The sequence below is a fragment of the Cavia porcellus genome, unplaced genomic scaffold (genome assembly GCF_034190915.1).
Source record: "Cavia porcellus strain 051 isolate PalLab524CR breed Dunkin Hartley unplaced genomic scaffold, mCavPor4.1 scaffold_23, whole genome shotgun sequence".
NCBI lineage: Eukaryota > Metazoa > Chordata > Mammalia > Rodentia > Caviidae > Cavia > Cavia porcellus.
This window is the reverse complement of record NW_026947506.1, coordinates 51,770,725-51,791,458: the sequence shown is the minus strand read 5'-3', so window position 1 is coordinate 51,791,458 and position 20,734 is coordinate 51,770,725. Positions and strand designations below refer to the sequence as shown.

At 41.4% G+C, this 20,734-nt stretch overlaps 1 long non-coding RNA gene across 10 annotated transcripts; it reads right to left on the bottom strand.

Moving 5' to 3' along the window:
* Nucleotides 1-4,433: 4,433 nt before the first annotated feature.
* LOC106028889 (uncharacterized) lies at nt 4,434-20,444 on the bottom strand. 10 transcript variants are annotated; one of them, XR_010042413.1, is made up of 8 exons: nt 20,233-20,444; nt 18,824-18,965; nt 15,071-15,114; nt 13,377-13,502; nt 11,444-11,611; nt 7,602-7,679; nt 5,844-5,930; nt 4,434-5,506 (listed from the first exon to the last, which is right to left on the bottom strand). It is a non-coding gene; the product is annotated as an uncharacterized LOC106028889 (long non-coding RNA). The 10 variants fall into 10 exon arrangements; XR_010042408.1 differs by having other exon boundaries at nt 11,444-11,662; nt 20,233-20,443; XR_010042416.1 differs by having other exon boundaries at nt 13,377-13,488; nt 20,233-20,443.
* Nucleotides 20,445-20,734: the final 290 nt, after the last annotated feature.

The window sequence follows — 20,734 nt, the reverse complement described above, 5'->3', positions numbered from 1 at the left end:
CCTGTAACATGTCCATACTGTATATATGTTTCCCTTCCCCTTTCCCCCATCCTCCCTGTTAATCAATGCTCTCCTCTTTAAAGAAAGAATTGTAAATTCCTGCAAGACTCCTCCCCCCACTCCTCACCTAAGAGAAACAAAGGTTGTTAATTGCTGCTAGACTCCTCTATTCTCTGCTGAAGAAAATAGGATCTTCCCCATTCACCTATTTCCTGATCCATGCCCATGACCTTTACTTTGTGAGTGGTGATAGGTAGGAGAGGTGTGGCAAGTAGAGAGAAAGGACACAGCTTTGACAGTCTCCTACTGAGGCTCCTGTGGGCACAGGGGAGGACAGCACAGGGTGTCACTGCCCCTGCACCCCTTCCTGGGCCAAGACAGAGAGCTGTGGTGGTGTCAGGGCTGGTTCTCACCCTGGGAAGGCCCAGCCCTGTGGTTGGGAACTAAGACACCTGTGCTGCAGCCTTGCCTGCTCTGAAAGGCTGGCTGTCACTGGCCCGGGCCAATATGTATTTTTTTAAACAAAAAGTTAAAAAAATAAATTTTAAAAGTAGACAAAAGCTTATAGAATAAGGGTATAAAGAAGAAAATGTTTTGTATAACTTACTAGAATAAGAAAACTATACATACATATTAGTTCATAAACCTAAAAAGTCACCTTAAGTTAGGTTTAATTTATTACTCAAGAATGAGTTTTAAGTACAGATTTAGTGCAGCTTTCAGGTTGTGTCCAGAAATCCATGGGAGGGAGCAGCGGTGCTCTGGGCCTTGACCCTCGGGCAGCGCTCGCTCAGAGTTGCCTGCAGTCCCGGGAGCTCCATGCTTCCTGGGTGCCCCACAGGACCTCCTCATGGCTTCCTGGATTCTGCATCCTCGCTACACTTTCCGGTGCTTAGACATGTTCTAAGACACACATGCCTTTGTGCCACAGCTGCCTGCAGGCTCGGGATGGTAACAAAGCACTAGGTTTGTAGCCCAGGCACAGCACCTCTGCCACACAGCCCAGGCCTGTCCCTAAGGCCTTCTGTGACGTCTGCACAGCGAGGAAATGATGTCACAAAGCACTTCTAGGAGCATCCTTGGGGGTGAGGGAACCATGGTGACCTTGCTTTATACTAGGTCCTGTCAGTAGAGGGCGCTGGAGGGACACCGAAGTAGGGGAGTGCTTTTCCTCCTGGTTCTGGCGGCCGCCTCCATCTTGTTCCTGTTATCCCTGATGACAGCTTCACATGGTCTGCACAAGTGGCCAGTGAGTGCCATCGGCCACCTTGTGCCGTTTTCCTGCTTCCGGTCTGTTGTCTGGGCCACTTTCATGAAACCTTCTACCAGATGGTCACAGCTGTGCCCTCTTCAGCCACAGCTGCCTAACTTCCGGTCAGGTGGGTCCCCCTACCCCACACGGTTTGCTTCTTCTTTGGGAGTCCATTCTAAATCCCTGCCCACTCAATTCTCTTGCCAGTAGGAATTCTGATGTCTGTCTGTTCTCAGTCGTAACCACTTTCCTGATAGTCATCCCATTCCTTTCCTGCTGAAAACCCAGACTGTCCCTGAATTTTATGAGCAAAAACCACCTGACTGAGCATCCGTGGTGAGGTGAAAGGATGCCACCTCAATCACCATACTACAGGGTGGGCATCTTTTCCCAGAGCTTCTCACGCCATAGCCCTGTCTAGCAATCCATTGAAATTGTTGTGGTGTTGATTGCACATTTTTGGGCCTGTCTGCATCCATTTCTTTCCACCACAGTGCTGTGCACTATAAACGGCATGGCAAGGGGTGACACCTGGGCAGATGGGCACAGATGGAGGTGGAGCCAGTTACCCTGCATGCAACCTCTGAGCCTGATCCTTACTAATGACGTGACCTTGGCCAGCTTACTAAGTTTGCCGAAATTCAGTTTAATGTGATGTGAAATGGAGCTGCTAAGGCCTGCACATAGGATGTTATAAAAGTCAATTGCGTGTCTATCAACATCTATAACATCTACAGCAGGAGGGTGGAAGGTCGGCGGTGGCTGTCATGGTGGTAAGGGTGGTGACATAACGATGCATTATGTATTATGCTCACTGTGGCAGTTTTCAGTCTAAGCAGCAATGTGAGGAAACAGTGAAGGAAAGGGTGTTTCACACAGAGTGGAAACTCAGGAAGGCACCACTGCACAGCTGGGTGGCACAGTATGAGGAATAAAGAACAAATAAATGGAAAGAGGCAACCTATTATTTCATGAGTTTTGATCTTCAAAATAATACCACAGAGCATGAGTACTTACCGTTTCTTCTGCTGGAGGATGTAACTCCCTCTGCCTGGTCTTGTTTAGAAAAGCCTTTCTGTGATTATTATTGATCACACACTGGCTCTGATGTCTTCACGTTTTCCAAGTCTCAGATCAGTGTGGCGTGACTGTACCGCGTGTCAGAGGAGGCTCTTGGGAGCTCCCTTGCTGCTTTTGTCAATAATGTGGTAAGATGGGGCTGGAAGGCCTTGCGCTTTGGGATACACACCTTGCCGGAGGCTGGAGCTGAGAATGGTACAACCTACTGAGAGAACAATTACATAGCAAGTGTTGTGCTGTCAACTGAGTTTGAAGATAGCAATCTTTACTTTAAATGAATTATCAGTACTTTGTGGTACTTGGCTGGGGCTTTGTGCTTTGGATATTTTGTTTTCTAGTTTAGATAATGAATTTTTGACTGCTAGCTCATCACATAGAAAAACTAAAATTTTATTCTTCAGAAGGTCTGTCAGAAAAATCTGAACATAAATAAACCTAGATAGAACTAATTTTAAAAAATTAATTTTACTGGTAAGCTTTTGTTACACATAATGGTCACATTCATCATAGAAAACTTGCACCTGTGTGTAATGGATCTTGATTCTTCCTCAGACTGTGCTATTCCAACTGCACATTTCACATATTTGATAAAAGTAGATACTGAGGAAGTGTGGGCTGAGTCACAGGACCCCTGCCTACTCATGCTAGCTTTGTCCTCCCAGTTGCACAGACAGACACAGTTTTCCCTCAGCTCTTTTCCTACGGGGGTACTGGGGATCAAACTCATGACCTCAAACTTGTCAGGCAGGTGCTTATGCTGCTGAGCTAAATCACCAGCCCACAATTTTCCCCAACTCTTTAACACTAGTGAAAATGCAATTCTAAACTAATTTTGATTGGGCAGGAATGGATGAGTTAATTCTCCCTGTTGCTGTTCTGTGGCACACTCTGTCCATGTTTTACCATGAACTTGCAAGAATTCTAAGTGATCGTTTACTCTGTTTTAGCACTTATGAATATTTTGAAGAGTACCATAAAATTTGCAAACATATATAAAAACAATGGTATACTGGACTCCTATCAAGTCATAACTTAACTTTACTGATGTTAGTATTCTGGCATATTCTTGTATTTCCTTTTTACTTGTTATTACTAAAAGATTAAGTCACACTATATACATTACAATTGTGTAACAAACATTGCCTCACATAACTACAATGCCATTATCACAATAGACAAAAATCAGAATCATTATGTCAGTCTTTGTGAATGTCAAATATTCAACCTGCTATCAAATTTTATATCCACATGTCTTCACTAGAAGCAAGAAGGAATCCGGGCTTATTTAAAGATGCTGCTGTTAAATATCTTACCTACCCATGCATTTATCTGTAATTTTTCATGGTGTTGACTGGAAGAGAATGATGCAAATCAGTTATCCTCGTGGTCACATTTAATATGTGCCTCTATCCTTCAAAGTTCCCAAACCCTCTGAAATAGTCAAAATGCATTTAGGATGGGTTTTGAGTATTATTAAGTGATTATAGTGTACAGATAATGCTTTGATTGTCACTTAGCTCTTCACTTTTCAAGCACTAAGTGTTGATTAATTTCCTAAAATCTGACATTCAAAAGGAGATTGGTGAAGTGGCCTGTAATGACTTCCCAACTAAAAGAAACCTAGAAGTCAATTGCCTTTGCTAAATTCTAGAAAGGGGCATGCGATTTCCCATCATAACAAAGCTTCCATTTTCAGTGGAGAGCCATATGTTTTCTCAAAAAAAATCACATGAAAGCATAATGTTAAACTAATGTTGTTGTAGACAAGAACAATAGCAACCTTGTGTTGATTTACAAAATAAATTTCTATAGCTCCTTGTTCTCAGGTTCTAAAAGTTCACATAGTTTCTTGGGAAATCATAGTTCTTGGTACAATTTTAAATTAACATATTGCTAAAACAGAAAAGGGAATATGAAGAAGACAGTTCCAAAACATTGCTGACTACAGTAGCCAAGGTGAAGATTATCCTAAAACATTACAGGAACTTGGTAAATGTCTTGTGACACTCCACATGAATTTGAAAGCAAAACTTCATGTTCAGTGTATACACATCTGTGCAGAGGATTTCACCAATATGGAAAGAAATAGAAGCAGAGGAAATCTGGGCATAATTTTACTTTTTTTATTTAAGAAAACAATGCTTACAAAACACTCAACTAAATTTAATCTTATGCTTGCAGAAGCATTTTTCCTTTACTTTTAGAATTGATACCAAATGAAAATTCAAACACATGTTTCTCAATGCTCAAATAATTTTCCCTTATTTATATGTATTATAGCATTAGGAGCTACAGTGGCTGAAATATTCGAGATTCTCACCATTGCAAATAATCTATTCAGTCTACCTAATTATTAAATTAAATGCCACCTTTGATAGCATTATGAAGAATTTCATATGCTTAATATCTTAATGAGGATTTTGGCTATGATGTTTAAAAGAAAAACTAATCCTCTGCATGGTTTAACTAGTAGACAAATTGACGGCCACATTTCAGCTTTGTAGAAACTGGCAGAGAACTCTCCTTTAGACCCTCTGATCATGACATTATGGGGCAAATTTTTTTCTATTCTCTTAAATAGCTTAATATATATTAAGATAAACATACAAGTGATTATTTCTAAGACTCTCTGTTTACCTGCTCTCTGTGGATCATTTGTATCAAAATTCTTTCTCAGATGTCTTACACTCTAGAATTTGGTCTCACCCTGAATAGGTTCTGAATTCTCTTGATTGTTATGGAGCCTTCTATACCTGGGATACCCTGTCAATTTCATGGGCGTTAGGACTCACTTATTTTCAGTTTTGTTGTTATTTTTTTTATGCCAACCCTTTCTTGACTGTCCTGAAGAATCAGCTCAGTGTCCCTTATTATAGCTGTCACACTGTCATTGCCAGTGGGCTGAATGGTGGCCAAAGGAATGTGTCCCCTTCTTCAGAACCAGAACCTGGGAGCACTGCCTTCCATGGCAAGTGGTGGGATTAGATGAAGGAGTCTGAGGGGAAAACCTTATCCTGGGTTGTCTGCATAGGCTCCAGATTCCCTCCCATGGGTCCTCAGTAGAGAAGCGGAGCAGATTCAGCTCCAGACACAAGAAGAGCAGGCTCCATGACGGCTGAAGACAGCTGAGGGAGATGTGGTGACACGGGAAGAAACACCAGCTGCCACGTGAGGCTGGAAGAGACAAGGAATGTTTCCTCTAGGGCTTCTGAGGGAGCATGGTCCTATCCACACACTGATTCCAGACTTTCGCCTGCTGTAATGGTGGGTGAAGACATGTTGTTCTTGTCAGGCTGAAAGTTTCGGGACTGTCACCAGCATTCTCTGTATTCTATTTGTCTTAGTTTGGCAACTCTATCGTACTTTGTTCAGAAGTTCAGTGGAACTCACTGTCAGCCTTCCAGATAGTTAGGTTAGTATCCAACACACAGCACTAGAATGCTTCAGTAGCAGAATACAAATGAGCTAGTCCATTCTTATGGTGCAATGTATTTACCTTTTGGAAATTTACCTTTTCCACTGTAGAGCATACTAAAGTGGGTCCTGGCCCCAGGCTGGACCATTTTGAGAAGTCCTTAAGAAATGAGATCTGTTCCACCTGGAAGTTGAAGAAAATTGAATTAATTTAATGTAGGGGTAAATAAGAAAGCTTAATGGTGAAATAACAACTGGACAAGAATTAAATTAAAATTAGAGAAGTTAATAAGATGTCTAAAATGAAGCATGAACTCTTTGAGTTTAATAGCTTAGGTTATCAGTGGAACTGAAAATGTTTAAACATATTCAAATTAGAAAACGTACAGAGAAAAACATTTCAAAAGCAAATAGCCCTACTGAGTCAGGAAACATCTCATAGGAGAAAAAAAAAGAGGGGATTGGGTAGGATGCATAGTATTCAATACTGGGCACTGCCATCTCAAAGTCACTGGAAATTTTTGGCCTCCGTATCCACAAGTCCCAAGGAACCTCAGGCAGAAGGAAGAGAGCCCAGCAAAGGAGAGCATGCCCAGAACCAAGCTGCTGAAAGCCAGCAGTCAAGAGGGCATTTCAATGGAATCAGATTTAAAAGAAGGGAGGGACACTGTGTAATGTAAGATTGGGGAAATGAGGGAGAGTTCACAGTGAACTTCTTACTAGAGCCACAAAAAAGTAGAAGACATGAACCGACACACTGATGGCATTACAAGGGCAGCGAGCCAGCAACCACAAACAACCCGCAGTCCTGTGTCAAGTAAGTAAAGTAAATGAATATGCTTAAAATGAGAGTGAAACAGAGCAAATGCCAAAAAGAATCTGTCGTTAGCAGAATTATACTATGAGCAATGCTAAAGGGAATTTTGAAAGTCTGAAGAAATACTGTGCCAGCCAAAATCTGGGATTCGTGGAAAGAAAGAAATGGGGAGGAGTGAGAACCACTGCTGTGTGGTTAACAGTGAAAGCACAGCTCTTTCTAACTGGATTTCTTAGAAAGCCAATGACCATTGACAGCAAGGTGCTTGCATTGTGGTTTGTGCTTTATATTATATTTGCAAGTAAAAGGTAAAATGATAGCAGACAATGAACACAGTGAAAAAATTAGAAAAAAAATCAAATGTTCCAAACTGACACAATATGTGGAAAATTTGTTATGTCTATGTTTATTACAGAAAGCAGATTTGTAATTTGAAAATCCCCAGGAGGAATACAGGGCCCAAATAGGGTCCATGAAAGCTTCTAGTAAATAATGAATAACTAAAGAGTATCAATTTTAACCAAACTGTTTTGAAAGTAGCAAAATATTGATTAATATATAAAAACTAGCAGAAAAGTACTAGAAATGAATTTAAAAATATTCTTTTTTTGCAGCAACATTAAATATGTACGATACTTAGGAATAAGGTGAAAGATACACAGTAACATCTAAAGCCTAAAATGTGTAAATCGTTGCTGAAATAATTTGAAGTTGACCAAGGAACACAGGAAAAGAACGATATCAGGCTTATGAATTAACAGAAACAAAACTGTTAACACTGCAGTATCCACTGAGCAATGATATACTCACTGGAGTCCATTCAAAATCTCTGCTGAGTTATTGTTAGTAATTGCTGTCCTGATTTTACTATCTATGTGCAAATGTAAATGATCTAGAAGCACACACTTTCGCAAGGGAATAACAAAGCTAAAGATTTTACACCACATGAGTTCCAGAATTTATTATGAAGATGCAGCAATCAATACAGCCAATTAGATCATGGAACAAAGAGGGGCCCAGAAAGGGACTTACACTTACATTGTACATTTTTTAAGGAGCCATGTGACCAATCACACTATCAGTGAAGAAATCGACTCACTCTGTAGCACTGTAAACCTGGACAGGTATATGGAAGAAATAACAACATGAATTTCACTAATAAAACTTTGTTCATTCATCAAACTGAATAAGTAATAAATAGGTAACCACAGACTGGGGAAAATATTCAAACATAGGTAGCTGAACAAAACATGTGAACTTTGTCCAGAATGTCAAAAGATTTGTACAACTCGTAAAAAGACAAGGCAGTCCAGAGAGTGGACGGACAAATGAACCCCAGTGGACATTTCCCAGAAGATTACGAGTGGGGAGCACCTGTGAAAGTGTTCAGCATTGGCCATGGATAACATAAATGAATGTTATCCTGAAGTCCCATGGTGTACCAACTGGAGGGGCTAAAGTTAATCAAGTCTGTTAATAAGATGGTCACTGTTGGTTTTGGCAGACTGCTAAGCACTGGAAACACACGTGGGTGCAGACTACACAGCCGCTTTGGAAGTCAGTGCGCAGCTTTGGGTAGAGTTAAACTGGATCCTGTGGCCAAGAATTTCTATTCTCCACTGAGAACCTGGTGTGTCTATGTTCTTAGCAGTTTTATTCACAGTTGGCAAAGCTAGAAACAATTCAATTAAACATGTTTCTCTGGAAGAAAGAATACTTGTGCTATATACTTTCAGCAAAATACTACACAGCAATACTCAAGCAAATTACCTATATGAACAGTAATAGAAATTAATGTTAAAAACAGTATGTTAAGGAAAAGAAAGTCATGGGCAACTATGGCATATTTCATATGCATGAAATTCTAGAAACACACAGACAATACTGGTCCTTGCTGTAAGAAGGATAAATACGTATACCTATATTCATAAGGAGGAACCTAAAAACACTGAGTTCAACCTAATGTTCTCCAGAGGCACAGGTCTCTGTGTCCAGATATCTATCCATCAAGGTCACAATCAGGATTGGAGCAAGCCTCTAGGACAATTATTTCTAATAAAAATCAATGCATTTTGCTAACACTTGATATTAAAAAACCCAAAAACTCAAAGGCTGGGAAGCTCTTACTTAGCAGGAGGTAGTTTCTAGAGAACATCTTGTAATCTGTGTGACAGTGTGGCCCCACCAGAAATGTTCTGTGTCCCTCACAGCTTGACAGTCTTTCACTGGACCTTTAGATACCTACAAAACACTCTGAGCATAAAACCTGATTGTCTCTCTGTAAAGGTGAAGAATGCTTTTGCAATGTTAATTACACATGTGAATGTCGACCCTTAGGTTTGAAAGTGATGGAATCTTCTCTCATTGAACTCCTCTCATTGATGTGCAGGGCATGTTGGCCCCTGAATTTGCTGATAAATTACTGGTTTCTGAGATTTAACCTATGCCAATGTCATCTTACAGTAATTCAACAAAAGTAGAAATAATCTGACCAGCACTTTGTCAGAGGTTTTAGAGAGCTGTGCCAGGGCATCAATTTTGTGATTGTATGCATGTGCAGAAGCTCATTTTACATTTCTTTTAACTTCTTTATTATGTTATGGCTGTTATTATGTTAAAATATGCATGCAATTCTGCTGCATTTCAGGATAGTTGGGGAATGTATTAATGCACTTTAATCAAAAAGGTCATGGACCTGGTAGAGATGAGACCTTATTCTGAAGATGTTCATTGTCATACTCATGGTGACACTAAGGACTCGGTGGGCACTGGCCAGGTGGACATCTGAGCAGACAGAACCTGAGCTTCTGAACCAGGAGTCTGCGTGAACTCTTCCAAGAGCTGTGGAGCTGAACAGAGCAGGGAGGGGCAGAGGCGGTTTACTCAGGAGGAAAGGTCTGGAGATTGAAGGAACACAACATAGTCTGTGTGTCCTGACATCTGTCTGGGAAAGTCTTGGTTCTCCTTCTGCGGACTACCTGGTTGCATCTATGTATGTTCCTCAGCGTGTCGTGTTCTTGTTTAAATCCTCTTTAGCTCCTCGAATGAGCACACTTCCTATCAGAGGTTCAATCCTGAGCCTGTCAGTTTGAGCTTAAATGGTGTCTCCTTTATTACTTCTGCTGTTGGTACTCAGTAGATATGTTCTTTATTTCTATTTAATAGCATTCTAACCCTGTCTGGTGTAAATTAAAATTTTGGATAATCATTGAAATACTGGTCACTTTTCCTGGCATGTAAGCAAACGTCTTGCCTCTGACATCTCCTTAGGAATTTCTCTAACAAATTGCCTAACAGAAAAACAGATGCCCTAAATGAGTTTCTACAGATTCCACAGAGATGAGAAATAAATTCACTAGTTTGACATGAAGAATATGCTTAGCTCCTACATTTCTAAATTCTAATAGAGACTGGGAAAAATAGATTTTTTTTTTTGGTCTTTTTCCTTTGTTATCAGTACCGGGGATCGAATTCACGACTGCCTGCTTGCAAGGCAGGCACTTATGCCGCTGAGCTAAATCCCCAGCCTGGGAAAAATAATTTTAATTTACTGGCATCTACACTTAGGCAATTCACAATGTATTAGGATGAGGAAGCATAAAAATGAACAAACATTTAATAAGATTAACTGCTGTGGATGGACTTGGATCTGTGGTTCAAGAGAAGTCTTCTTTGAAGGAGAAAGGTTATCACGGGAACTCTAGTGGGTATGTACAAAGATTTCAAAGAAGGGAAAAAGTGTATAGAAGAACTATGGTAGACAAGGAACTGAAAAGAAAGATTCAGACCAGACTCGGAAAAACCTTAAAACTTATTATCAACAATAATAAGTGGTTGGAAGTTGCTGTAGTTTGGAACTTGAAGGTCCCCAAGCCCACATGCTGAAAGCTCACTTGCCAGCTCTGCAAGACTCAGGGGAGGTGTAGAACCTTTAGGGTGCAAGGTGTAGAAGAGGGAAGTCAGGTGGTTGGGGTGTGACTTTAAAGCGGATATTAGACCTGGACACTTGCTGTGTGTCTCTCTGTTGTCCATCTGCTGTGTGCTGAAAAGCCCTCCTCAAACATGTGCTCTTACCTGGATGCACAGCAAACAACAGTAAAACCACAGAGTCAAGCAAGCATGGACTAAACCCTGCATACCATGAGCCAAAGGAAAACCTTTACTTCCCATAAGTTGATTACCTCAGGTTCTTCATCATAGCACACAAAGCCAAAAAGTTAGAAAAGAAAAGAAAGACATGATTAGGTCAGTGCTATCAAATGATCTCCAAGAAGCAGTGGATTCAGAGTAGGGGTGAGAAGAATGGAGGAGAAGCTAAAAGCCAAGAGATCTAGTGGAAGTCTCAGGTGATTTCTCACTAAGGTTTACCCATGAGGCTCATAGAATAGAAACAGCTATGGATGAACATTTCAAAAAACACTTTCTAGGCTGAAGATAAAGGCCTTGAATTTTCTTTTAAATATCACCCATAGAATCACATTGACCTTTGGGAATGTTTCACAGCTCTCACAGTTCCTTCTGAAAAACCCATTGCTGTCAATGGCTCTCTGAATTTATGAGCAGTTATCTCTGCTCTTATATTTACTCTTCCAAGTTGACTTGTTTATCACATGACAAATTAGAATAAGCTGCTTTATAAGTTTTGGAAGTTAAACCTGCAGAAGCTTGACAAATAAGGAGCCACTGAGAAGTGCAATGGACGGAAACGGCAGATGGAAAGACCAGAGAATCACCAGTTACCTTGGTCACATTTGGAAGCTCAATTTCAGCATATGTCAGATTCCATGTGAGTCTCAGGAGCTCTGAGATGGAGGAAATGCAGGTGCAGCAACAGAATGGGTTGGTCTTTGCTATCACATTCACAAGGATTTGCATCTTACCTCTGACTTTTCGTGTAAGTTTGGTTATTCTTGATGCCTTCGAGTTGCTGATGAAGAACGTGTACGGTACTGACGTGATGTGGATATAAGATTGACAGGGGTCATGTGTGTGGCTCCACCAAGGTAGCTACTCAACAAATATGCTCCTTGACCTCCTCAAATGGGACTCTGGAAAATTAGATATCCAGCAGGTCCACGCTGAGTGGAGTAGAACTGACTCTGAGTACCAAACAGGAAAAGAATCAGAATTTTTCCTTCTATAATGCTTTGTAAAGTACTTGACTCTATTAACTCACTTATACCTCACAAAACTTTTAGAGATCAGGGTTATGATCTCGATTTTCTCCATGAGAAATCCAGCATTTAATTGACCTGCCCAGACGCAACCCCTAATAAGGAATGGTACAGTTAAGATTCAATCCCCAAATCATGGCTTTAAGTCCACAGTGAATACAATTTGGTGATTTCTGCAGAAGATGCGCTCATTGCTGACGTCAACAACTTCATCTTATCCTAAGCAATGAGCTGCTGGTGATTTGCTGAAGATGAGAGTGTGACTTTTCCTCTGCTTCACCCTTTGTGTTACTCATCAGGTAGGACCACTGCCCTTAAATAAATGTCACAGCATTCAAGATAACACACACTTTCCTTTGTTGGATATGAAAGACTTTTGGAATAATTTTTGACAGACCAGTAGTTCTGAATTTAAAACTGTCTTTTACTTTCCCCCTTTGGATGAATGTCAAAACTCTATGGAAAACAGCATATTAATTTTGATTTTGTAGATATACTCTCACTCTACAAGTATGACTCACAATTAGAGTTTTACCTGTGCTCCTAGAGATGTGGGCCCTTGATAAATATTCAGTAGTTATCTAGACAGATTAACTTATTCATTAACCACTCTTACTGGTTTCTAAATCAACTTTATTGACTTATTTTGGGTTCTGTTCTTAAGTTCTTTTTGGTATCATCATTAACTTTCTTGATGTGTTTGCTAGATAAATCTTAGGGCTCCTGTCCAGCCAGATGTTCCAGGCAGCACAGTCATCCCTGAACATAAATCACAGTATTCATTTATGTCTTTAACCTGAGGGGGCTGAAATAATGTCTTTGCTGCCACTACTGGACGACACAGGCAGCAGCTGATGTCCCTTTTCTGGTTACTAACAGTGAGGCAGCCACTGTTGCCTGTGGTGGCGAGATCACTGGACCAGGGCAGTAGAGCAAGCCCAGTATCACCCGAGTAAGCAGAGCCTTATGGTCAGTTTTGTTTTAATTCTTTATTCTTTCCTTTCCTCAGCAGTAAAGTCAGGTGATCACGTCTTGGTAAACAATGCAGGGTGTTTACATGCAAAGCAGTAAGCACAGAGGTTACTTGATGAATAGAGGTTTTCATGTTAGTAGGAACTTAGGAGCACAACGCTCAACTTGACAGTTCATTTTTCTTTTTTGCTGTGCTGGGATCAAATCCAGGGCTTTCTGCATTTTTGGGAAGCCCTCCACTGTGGAGCCTCAAGCCCAGCCAAGCCTGACACATTTGGATGTCAAACACTTCAAATTTCACCGAGGTCTGGATTTTCCCGTCTATGGATATCCTGGGTCAGTTATGTGTCGGGCATATTCTAACCCGGCTCTCACCTGTCTCAGCATTTTGCGTCTCATTTTCCTCTTATGTTGCGAGGTGGACTTTTGTTTTTTCCTTCAACTTGATGGCACACACACACACACACACGCGCGCGCGCGCACACACACACACACACAAGAATTGTTGTCCTCACTGGACCCTAGCATGGCTTATTACCTGCTGGGAAAGTCTTCTCTGGTTCTCTTAGCATTAATAATTATCTCTTCATAACTCACAATGTCCGTTGTCTGCTTGTTGCTTTCTGTGCTTGGATCTAATTATACCTGTACCATGTTTGTTTCTCACCTATTAGTCTGTGATGACAGTCAGATAAAGGTAGACTTTATTTATCTTGGTCTAGACGTCAGTAGACATTCGTCAGATGTAGAGTTGTTTTACTTCTTCATGACCCCATGCACTGCATATAAAAAGCTGACAGTGTGTTTTCTGTATTAGAATGAGAATCAGAATTTTAAATAATAGCTGCAGGCATCTGGTGATGGCAGAGAGGACAAGGGAGAGGAATGTGCAGGGCCAGCGCTGCCAGGGTTTGTAGCCAAGGAGGGGTGATGTAATGTGATTAAATGAGAAGAAGCAGAGCCTGAGGGGACAGTCGTCTTCCCCGGCTGAATGCTCAGCCATGCAAGCAGAAAGCTCCAAGCAGGAGAGACCAGCAGGAATACTTGGTGCAAAAGGCCCAGCAACTGGGGGATGAGCTCAGGTGGTCCAGGTTGCACAGAGCCCTGCTCAGCCAGTGACCAGCAGAGCTCTGTTCTTAAAACATCTCTGTGGGACCAATTTCCTGATTTCTGTGTGAGGTGCCTGCTGTTTCATCAGATGAAGAAAGCAGGTTGCATTCACTCGGTATCTAACACACGGTATGCAAAAGCATGTGTGTGTGCTATGCATGTTCGAGCACTGTGAGCTTCAACATATTAAAATGTTTCTCACTAATCTGTTAAGTAAATTGGTTAAAGGGTTAAGTCACAAGCTTAAAGTTTTACGTGAAATTAGAGAAATCAAAATTTGAATGCAGGTATTTTGTTTGATTTTTCTAACTTCCTAAGTCTTCCCTCTTTCTTTCTCTTTTCTCTATCTCTTTCTCTCTCTTCATTTCTTCTTTACATTCCTATCTTCTTTCTCCTCTTTCTTCTCCTTTTCCTGATCCCCTCTCATCTGGTAAGCTCCTTTGACACTGACTGGAAAATCACTAAAGGCAAATTAAGGGTTTGAGGCTGAATCTCCTTGTTAAAGTGCTTGTCTAGCAGGTACAAGGAAGGCCTGGGATCCAATCTCACACACAAAAGGAAAAATAAACAAAACAGGAAAAATTAGTGCTTATATTGTTTGATCAATTTTGCATGCCTATATCTGGTCATCTGTGCAACTATTTTCATGACAACAATATCCAATATAATAACCATTGTTTCCTATCATCTTGTTTTGAAATTGCATAATTTTTATTGTTTTAAAAATTCTCTTTAAAATTAAAAAAAAATACTCAACTGACTCTCAATGAAAGTCATTTGTCTTTCAACCCAAATGGCTTTTCAGTGCTCTCAGGAAATGTCCATACTGCTTGGCTTTGCAAAGACTGAACCATCAAGGCTGAGCTCAGCAAACAGCCTGGACCTCTGAGCAAGACCCTTCGCAACTTAATAAAAATGTTTTTTTTTTTCCTTTTCTGTGTTAAGTTTTATGGTCCCCGATGCATAGTGGATTGCAATACAAGATAGCTGATTTATTAACAAGCATTTATTTTTGTTCTTATTTTATTGCAACCTAAGTCAGCTTACTAATCAAATGTACCATGTTAATTCACCTTTAGAAAGATGATAAGATAATCCTTGCCTTCTAAAAGTACGTGCACGCCGACTGACTGCTCTTGCCACAGATGGTAAATAAGGGTTAGGGACCTTGGAAATCCCACCAGGAGCATGGTAAACAAAATGAGCCACACTGACCCCACACTGCCCTCTCCACCTGGTATGGGAACTCACCATGCTGCAGCTGATCTGCACAGACTCTCATCTAGAAGTGCTGCCTAGGGGAGAGACAGAGAGTGAATCTCAATCACATAAAAACACGAAGGCCAAAAGAAGAATAATTACGTTTTTCCCTTGTTGTGTTGAAAAAGATATCATTTTTCCCCAAATGACTAAAAATACAAAATATTTCAAGGCTGTCAGTAACAAGGAATAATAAATTCTAATTGGTAAAATATATGCAAAACATTTTCTTATTATTATTCTCCTTTTAACATTTTTCTTCATCATGGCTAAAAGTCATGCGTATTTTTCTCTTAATTTTACTATTTTGACTAAATTTGACTTGATTTTCAGTGTTTCTTCAGATTTCTTTTTGGCGTGCTAACCATTTATAAGTCACTTTTACTGCTTTACCAATACATTAAGTTCACTTTAATCTCTTCTGATCAATTCTGGTAAGCATCTTTTACGATTTGCTGCACCAATGTCCTCAAGAAACTATTGGATAGTTTTACCTGACAGAGTGAAAACTCAGAGAATATCTAGGTCAAAGACCTAATTTCACAGGTGAGGAATCAAAAAGCACTGGTGGTATGGTACATGTGTTACTCAAGGTTATCAAACTGTTTAAGCAAACCCTGAGGAGTAAACAAAAATATCTGAATTCCCAGAGTTCTCATATCATTCAAGTTTCCTCTGCTAGTCCACAATGATTTGATTGGATCGTTCTTTTGTGTTGAATCATGAGTGCTTCATCCTTGATCAGACTATACTGCGGTTTAATCAGAAACATTTGGATTTAAACTCACCTGTAAAGTATATGACTGACCAAGTTACCTCATTATCCTCATACCCAATAATATTTCTGTAAAATAGGTACTGTGATACTTTTACCACTGAGCCACAGTAAGACAAAGATAACATAGTAAATACAAACGTCTGGTTTATTTAGCAAGAAAATTAGTGTTATGGTTTGTGCCTGGATATCCCCTCTAAGTCTCATGCAGTCATGGGGTGTGAGGATTTCAGAAGGGGCCGAATCTAGAATTTGTATTTGGTTCATTGTCTAGTGCTGGAATTGGAGTGTGAGTGCTACACCAGCCCTAGGGTGGCCATCCTGCATGTAACATGAGAGGGAAAGAGGCTTGCTCCACTCCTTTTGCTCTTGCTGCTTTGGTGTCTTCCACCCCTGGAGTGATTGCCCTCTGCTCTGTGCCACTCTGCCTTGGAGCCAGCAAGCCTCCAAATGGAGGCTGAGTGGGGCCAAATGATGTTCACAGAGTAGTTAATGTAGGAACTGACACAACAAGGCTGAGAAATTCATACTATACAGAAGAGGAGTCCACTGCAGTCCACCCCTTAATCACTCATATCTACACTTGCTTTCCATTTGAGTTCTTTTCCTCTTGATCTTCTGATATCAAACATATGGTTTTTTTTTTTTTTTTTTACTCATATCAAGCAGTTATTCAGCTGGATACCCTACGATTAAATTTGGACATTCTGATAGTATTACATTTCCAAAACCATCTCTAAAATGTAATACTCCTTGTTGACAGTTTGTAATTTGATAGCCTTACAAAAATTCACTAATACTATTATTTTTTGCTGTATAGGGGATTTAATCTAGTGTCTGCATGGAGGTACATCCTGAGTAGCTTTTTAATGTCTTATTTTGAGACAAAATCCTGCCAATTCACTGTGTACTTAAGCAAGTCTCAGACTCCTGCCTCAGTCTCACAAAGTGCTGGAATTCTAGGCATGTGTCATTAGACCTGGTAACATTATGATGTTTTCCTATCAATTTAAGTACTAGGAATTTCATGTGCAATGATGAATTTCCAAATTGATGACTAAAGTTTATGACGCTCTACATAGGCATTCATTAATGATATAGTGCATATTTATATTTTCAATGCTTTTGTAAATGACAAAGTTGTTTAGACTTCTACTTTGACTTCTGATTGCTAGTGTGAAATAACACAAGTATGGTTTAAAAATTAATCTCCCCACCCAAATTAATCTTTTATTATGCAACTATCTAAATCATTTACTGGTTCTTCAGTAAATATTCTTCAGTCTGCAACATTTACATTGTCTATTCTAAACAGACAAGATGGCCTTGGAATAAAGATAGTTTTATCCTTTCTGTTTCAGTCTCATGACTGTTTTTAAATTATATTTTGCTTGATTTATTCTTCTGGCTAAAACTTGCAGTGTAATGTGAAATACATAGGTGAGAATGGACAATCAGTTACTTCTGATCTTAGGTTGAAACATTTAGTCTTTATTTATTGTGATGTGACTTCTTTTGGGGGGGGGTACTGGGGACCAAACTCATGACCTTGGACTTTCCAGGCAGGTGCTTATGCCACTGAGCTAAATCCCCAGCCCCAATGTGACAATTTAAGAAAAATAACATAAAAAAGACAACAATCAAGCAGTGTCAAAACAGGTTTGTAGGAAAGTTATAATAGTTAATATATTGTGTATTGTTGTCTTTGTAGTCTTTATTAAGTGGATGTTAACTGTTTTTGGTTGGTACCATTACATAAGATCAGAAATGTCACTATTTTTAAATTTTATTGCAGTCACTTTTTTTGTAGTTTGCTAATGTGGTGAATATATTGAGCTTTTTAAATGTCTTTGTCTAGTTTTGTTAGCATGGTAATGATTATCACATGAAATAAGTCAGGAATCAAAGTAGTGTACCTTTTCTAAATGTTTAAAAGGATTTCTAGGTTACTAGTATTGTTTCATTTTAACATATTTGTTGAAAATTAACAGGGAAATTATCAGGCATATGAATAAAGCATAAAAAACTTCAGTCTCAGTATAGGTCAACTGTGTTTGACAGAAACATACAAAATACTCTACCTAGCAATAGCAAAACACACTTTTCTCAAGTGCACATGGAAATTTTCCAAGATAGGCCATATGTTAGTCCACAAAAAAAGTCTTAGTGAATTTCATACACAGTGTCTTATTATAATGGAATAAGACAAGAAATTTATACAGAAGAAAAACAAACAATTTAATCTAAAAATAAAAAACAAAAATGTAAAAATTGCAAAAGTGAAAAAGAAATTATAACATACCACCTTATACCAAAATGAAGTTGGACCCTTGCCTTTCATTATATAGAAAGTTAACGCAAAGTGAATTGGAGGCTTAAATGTAAGAGATACAAGTAGAAAACATTCACAGTATAAAACACTGGAGGAAGCCTTCATGATATCAGACTTTACAATGAATTGGATAAGATTCCAAAATCACAAGAAACATTAGAATGAAACATACATTGGATTAAATGAAATTTAAAACTTTGTGCATCAAAAGATGCTATCAGTGGAGTGAAGAAACAACAATCCATAGCATAGAAGAAACTATCTTCAAGTCATATTATCTGAGAATGGCGAGTATCCAGGATATATGAAGAGCTTGCACAACTCAACAGCAACAGTTTATTAATAACTGGGAATTGAGCAAATGCTGTGAGTGGACTTTTTTCTGAAGTTATACAGCCCAACACTCATGTAAGAAACACTCCACATCAGTGAACATTAGGGAAATATAACTCAGACTCATATGAGAGACCACAACACATAAATGCAGATGACGTTCAAAACAGGAAAAAATTAGTGTAATCTCTATTTTAAAAAGAAGAAAAACGCAAAACAAAGTTTGGTGAGGACATGGAGAACTTAAAACCCTTTCCCTTAGAATATAAAAAGTTGCAGCTGCTACGGGAAGCAGCAGAATTACCATAGATCCAGCAATTTCACTTCTGGGAACATATACCAAAGGACAAACCCAGATACCGAAAGGATATCTGTACACTGATATTCACAGCAGAAGTTCTCAAGAGTCCCAGACGAGAAGCTGGCAGCGCATCCATCCACAGAGACTTAAAGAAAATCACACAAAATGTACAGTATCACACTATTTAGCTTTGAAAAGGAAAATAATTCAGATACACATACAACAAGGAATAGCTTTGGAGACGTGCTGCCAGGTGAGAGACGCCATTCACCACATGGCACATGTTGTGCGACTCCACTCCCACCAGCTCCCTGCTGCCCCCAAATTCACAGAGACAGAAAGGGGACAGGTGAAGTGGGGGCGGGGCAAAGGGAGCTGGAGCCCACTGGGTGGGGAGTTCCAGCCCAGGATAGGAGAAGCAGCTCTGCAGGTGGGTGGTGGTGATGACAGCCCAGCAACAGGAGCAAGCCTCTGGCCACTGACATTGGCACATCTAAAAGTGGTTGTGATCCTAACATTTGTGTTGCACACACGAACTGTAGTTAGGAAAAATATTAAGAAGAAATACCAAGGAAACTTTCAAGTTCAAGGACTCACTTATTTTCAGTTTTATTGTTATTTTTTTATGCCAACCCTTTCTTGACTGTCCTGAAGTGCTGATGAATCAGCTCAGTGTCCCTCATTATACCAGTCACACTGTCATTGCAGTGGGTTGAATGGTGGCCAAAGGATGTGTGGCCATCCCTTTCAACAATCGCACCTCCACGGTGGCAGTTCTTCCAGGCTAGGCTGAGGTTCCCTCAGCAACGGGGGTCCCCAGACTCGCAGATTCGGGATCCTGTTCGACCTCCCAGGAGCCACGGGCGCCGGGCCTGCCTGGAGCTCCCCGGCCCGGGTGCTCCCCGCTGCTCATCCCGCCCTCCCGGGAGGCCTGCACGCAGGGCGCCTCAATCCGAGGAGGGGCGGCTGGAGGCGCACAGGCCGGCCAGCCAGGCCGCCGGCTCTCCCGGCTCCCCCCGGCTCCCCTCGGATCCCGCCGGCTCCCCCCCCCCCCCCGGCTCCGACCTGCTCCCCCCGGCTCCGACTGGCTCCCCCCGGCTCCGCCCCGGCTCCCCTCGGCTCCCCCCGGCTCTGCCCCGGCTCCCCTCGGCTCTGCCCCGGCTCCCCTCGGCTCCGACCGGCTCCCCTCGGCTCCCCCCGGCTCTCCCGGCTCCCCCCGGCTCCGCCCCGGCTCCCCTCGGCTCCGCCCGGCTCCGCCCGGCTCCCCCCGGCTCCGACCGGCTCCCCCCGGCTCCCCCCGGCTCCCCCCGGCTCCCCCCGGCTCCGACCCGCTCCCCCCCGGCTCCCCCGCCTCCCGGATCCCTTTGCTGGCGGTCCGGGCCATCCGCTCCTGTCCCCCTTCTCCTGCGCACCTGGGCCGCAGCTCAGGTTCTCTTTCCCGCCTTCAGGCGAGAGGCCGCGCCTCCCCGCCGGCACCAGAAGCCAGCAACCAGCGCGAGAACCAACCGGGAAACCAATGAAGGCGCCGACGCGCAGGCTCCCCAGCACCGTCTGCGGCCCCTCCGACGCCCGGGCCGAACCGCGCCCCCAGGGGGCCGCTCTGGGCTAGGGCGCCACGGGACTCAGTGTTTCCCTTTGAAGGTTTAGATATCTGAGCTCTTGATTTCCACTGAGTGTATAGGTAGACACGGGTCTAGTTTTCATTTTTGGCCTGTGCAAAAACTGTTTTTCCACGACTGTTTATTAAAGATGCTGTCTTTCTTCCAAAAAAGGTATTTGGCTTCTCTGTGGAAGATAAGGTGACTGAGTGTGTATGGAGTTGTTTCTGCAAAGAAATTCTTGGAAAAGCACTAAACACCCCCAATTTAAAGACCGTCGCCCAAAATGGGCATCTGAGATGAATCTACACTTCTC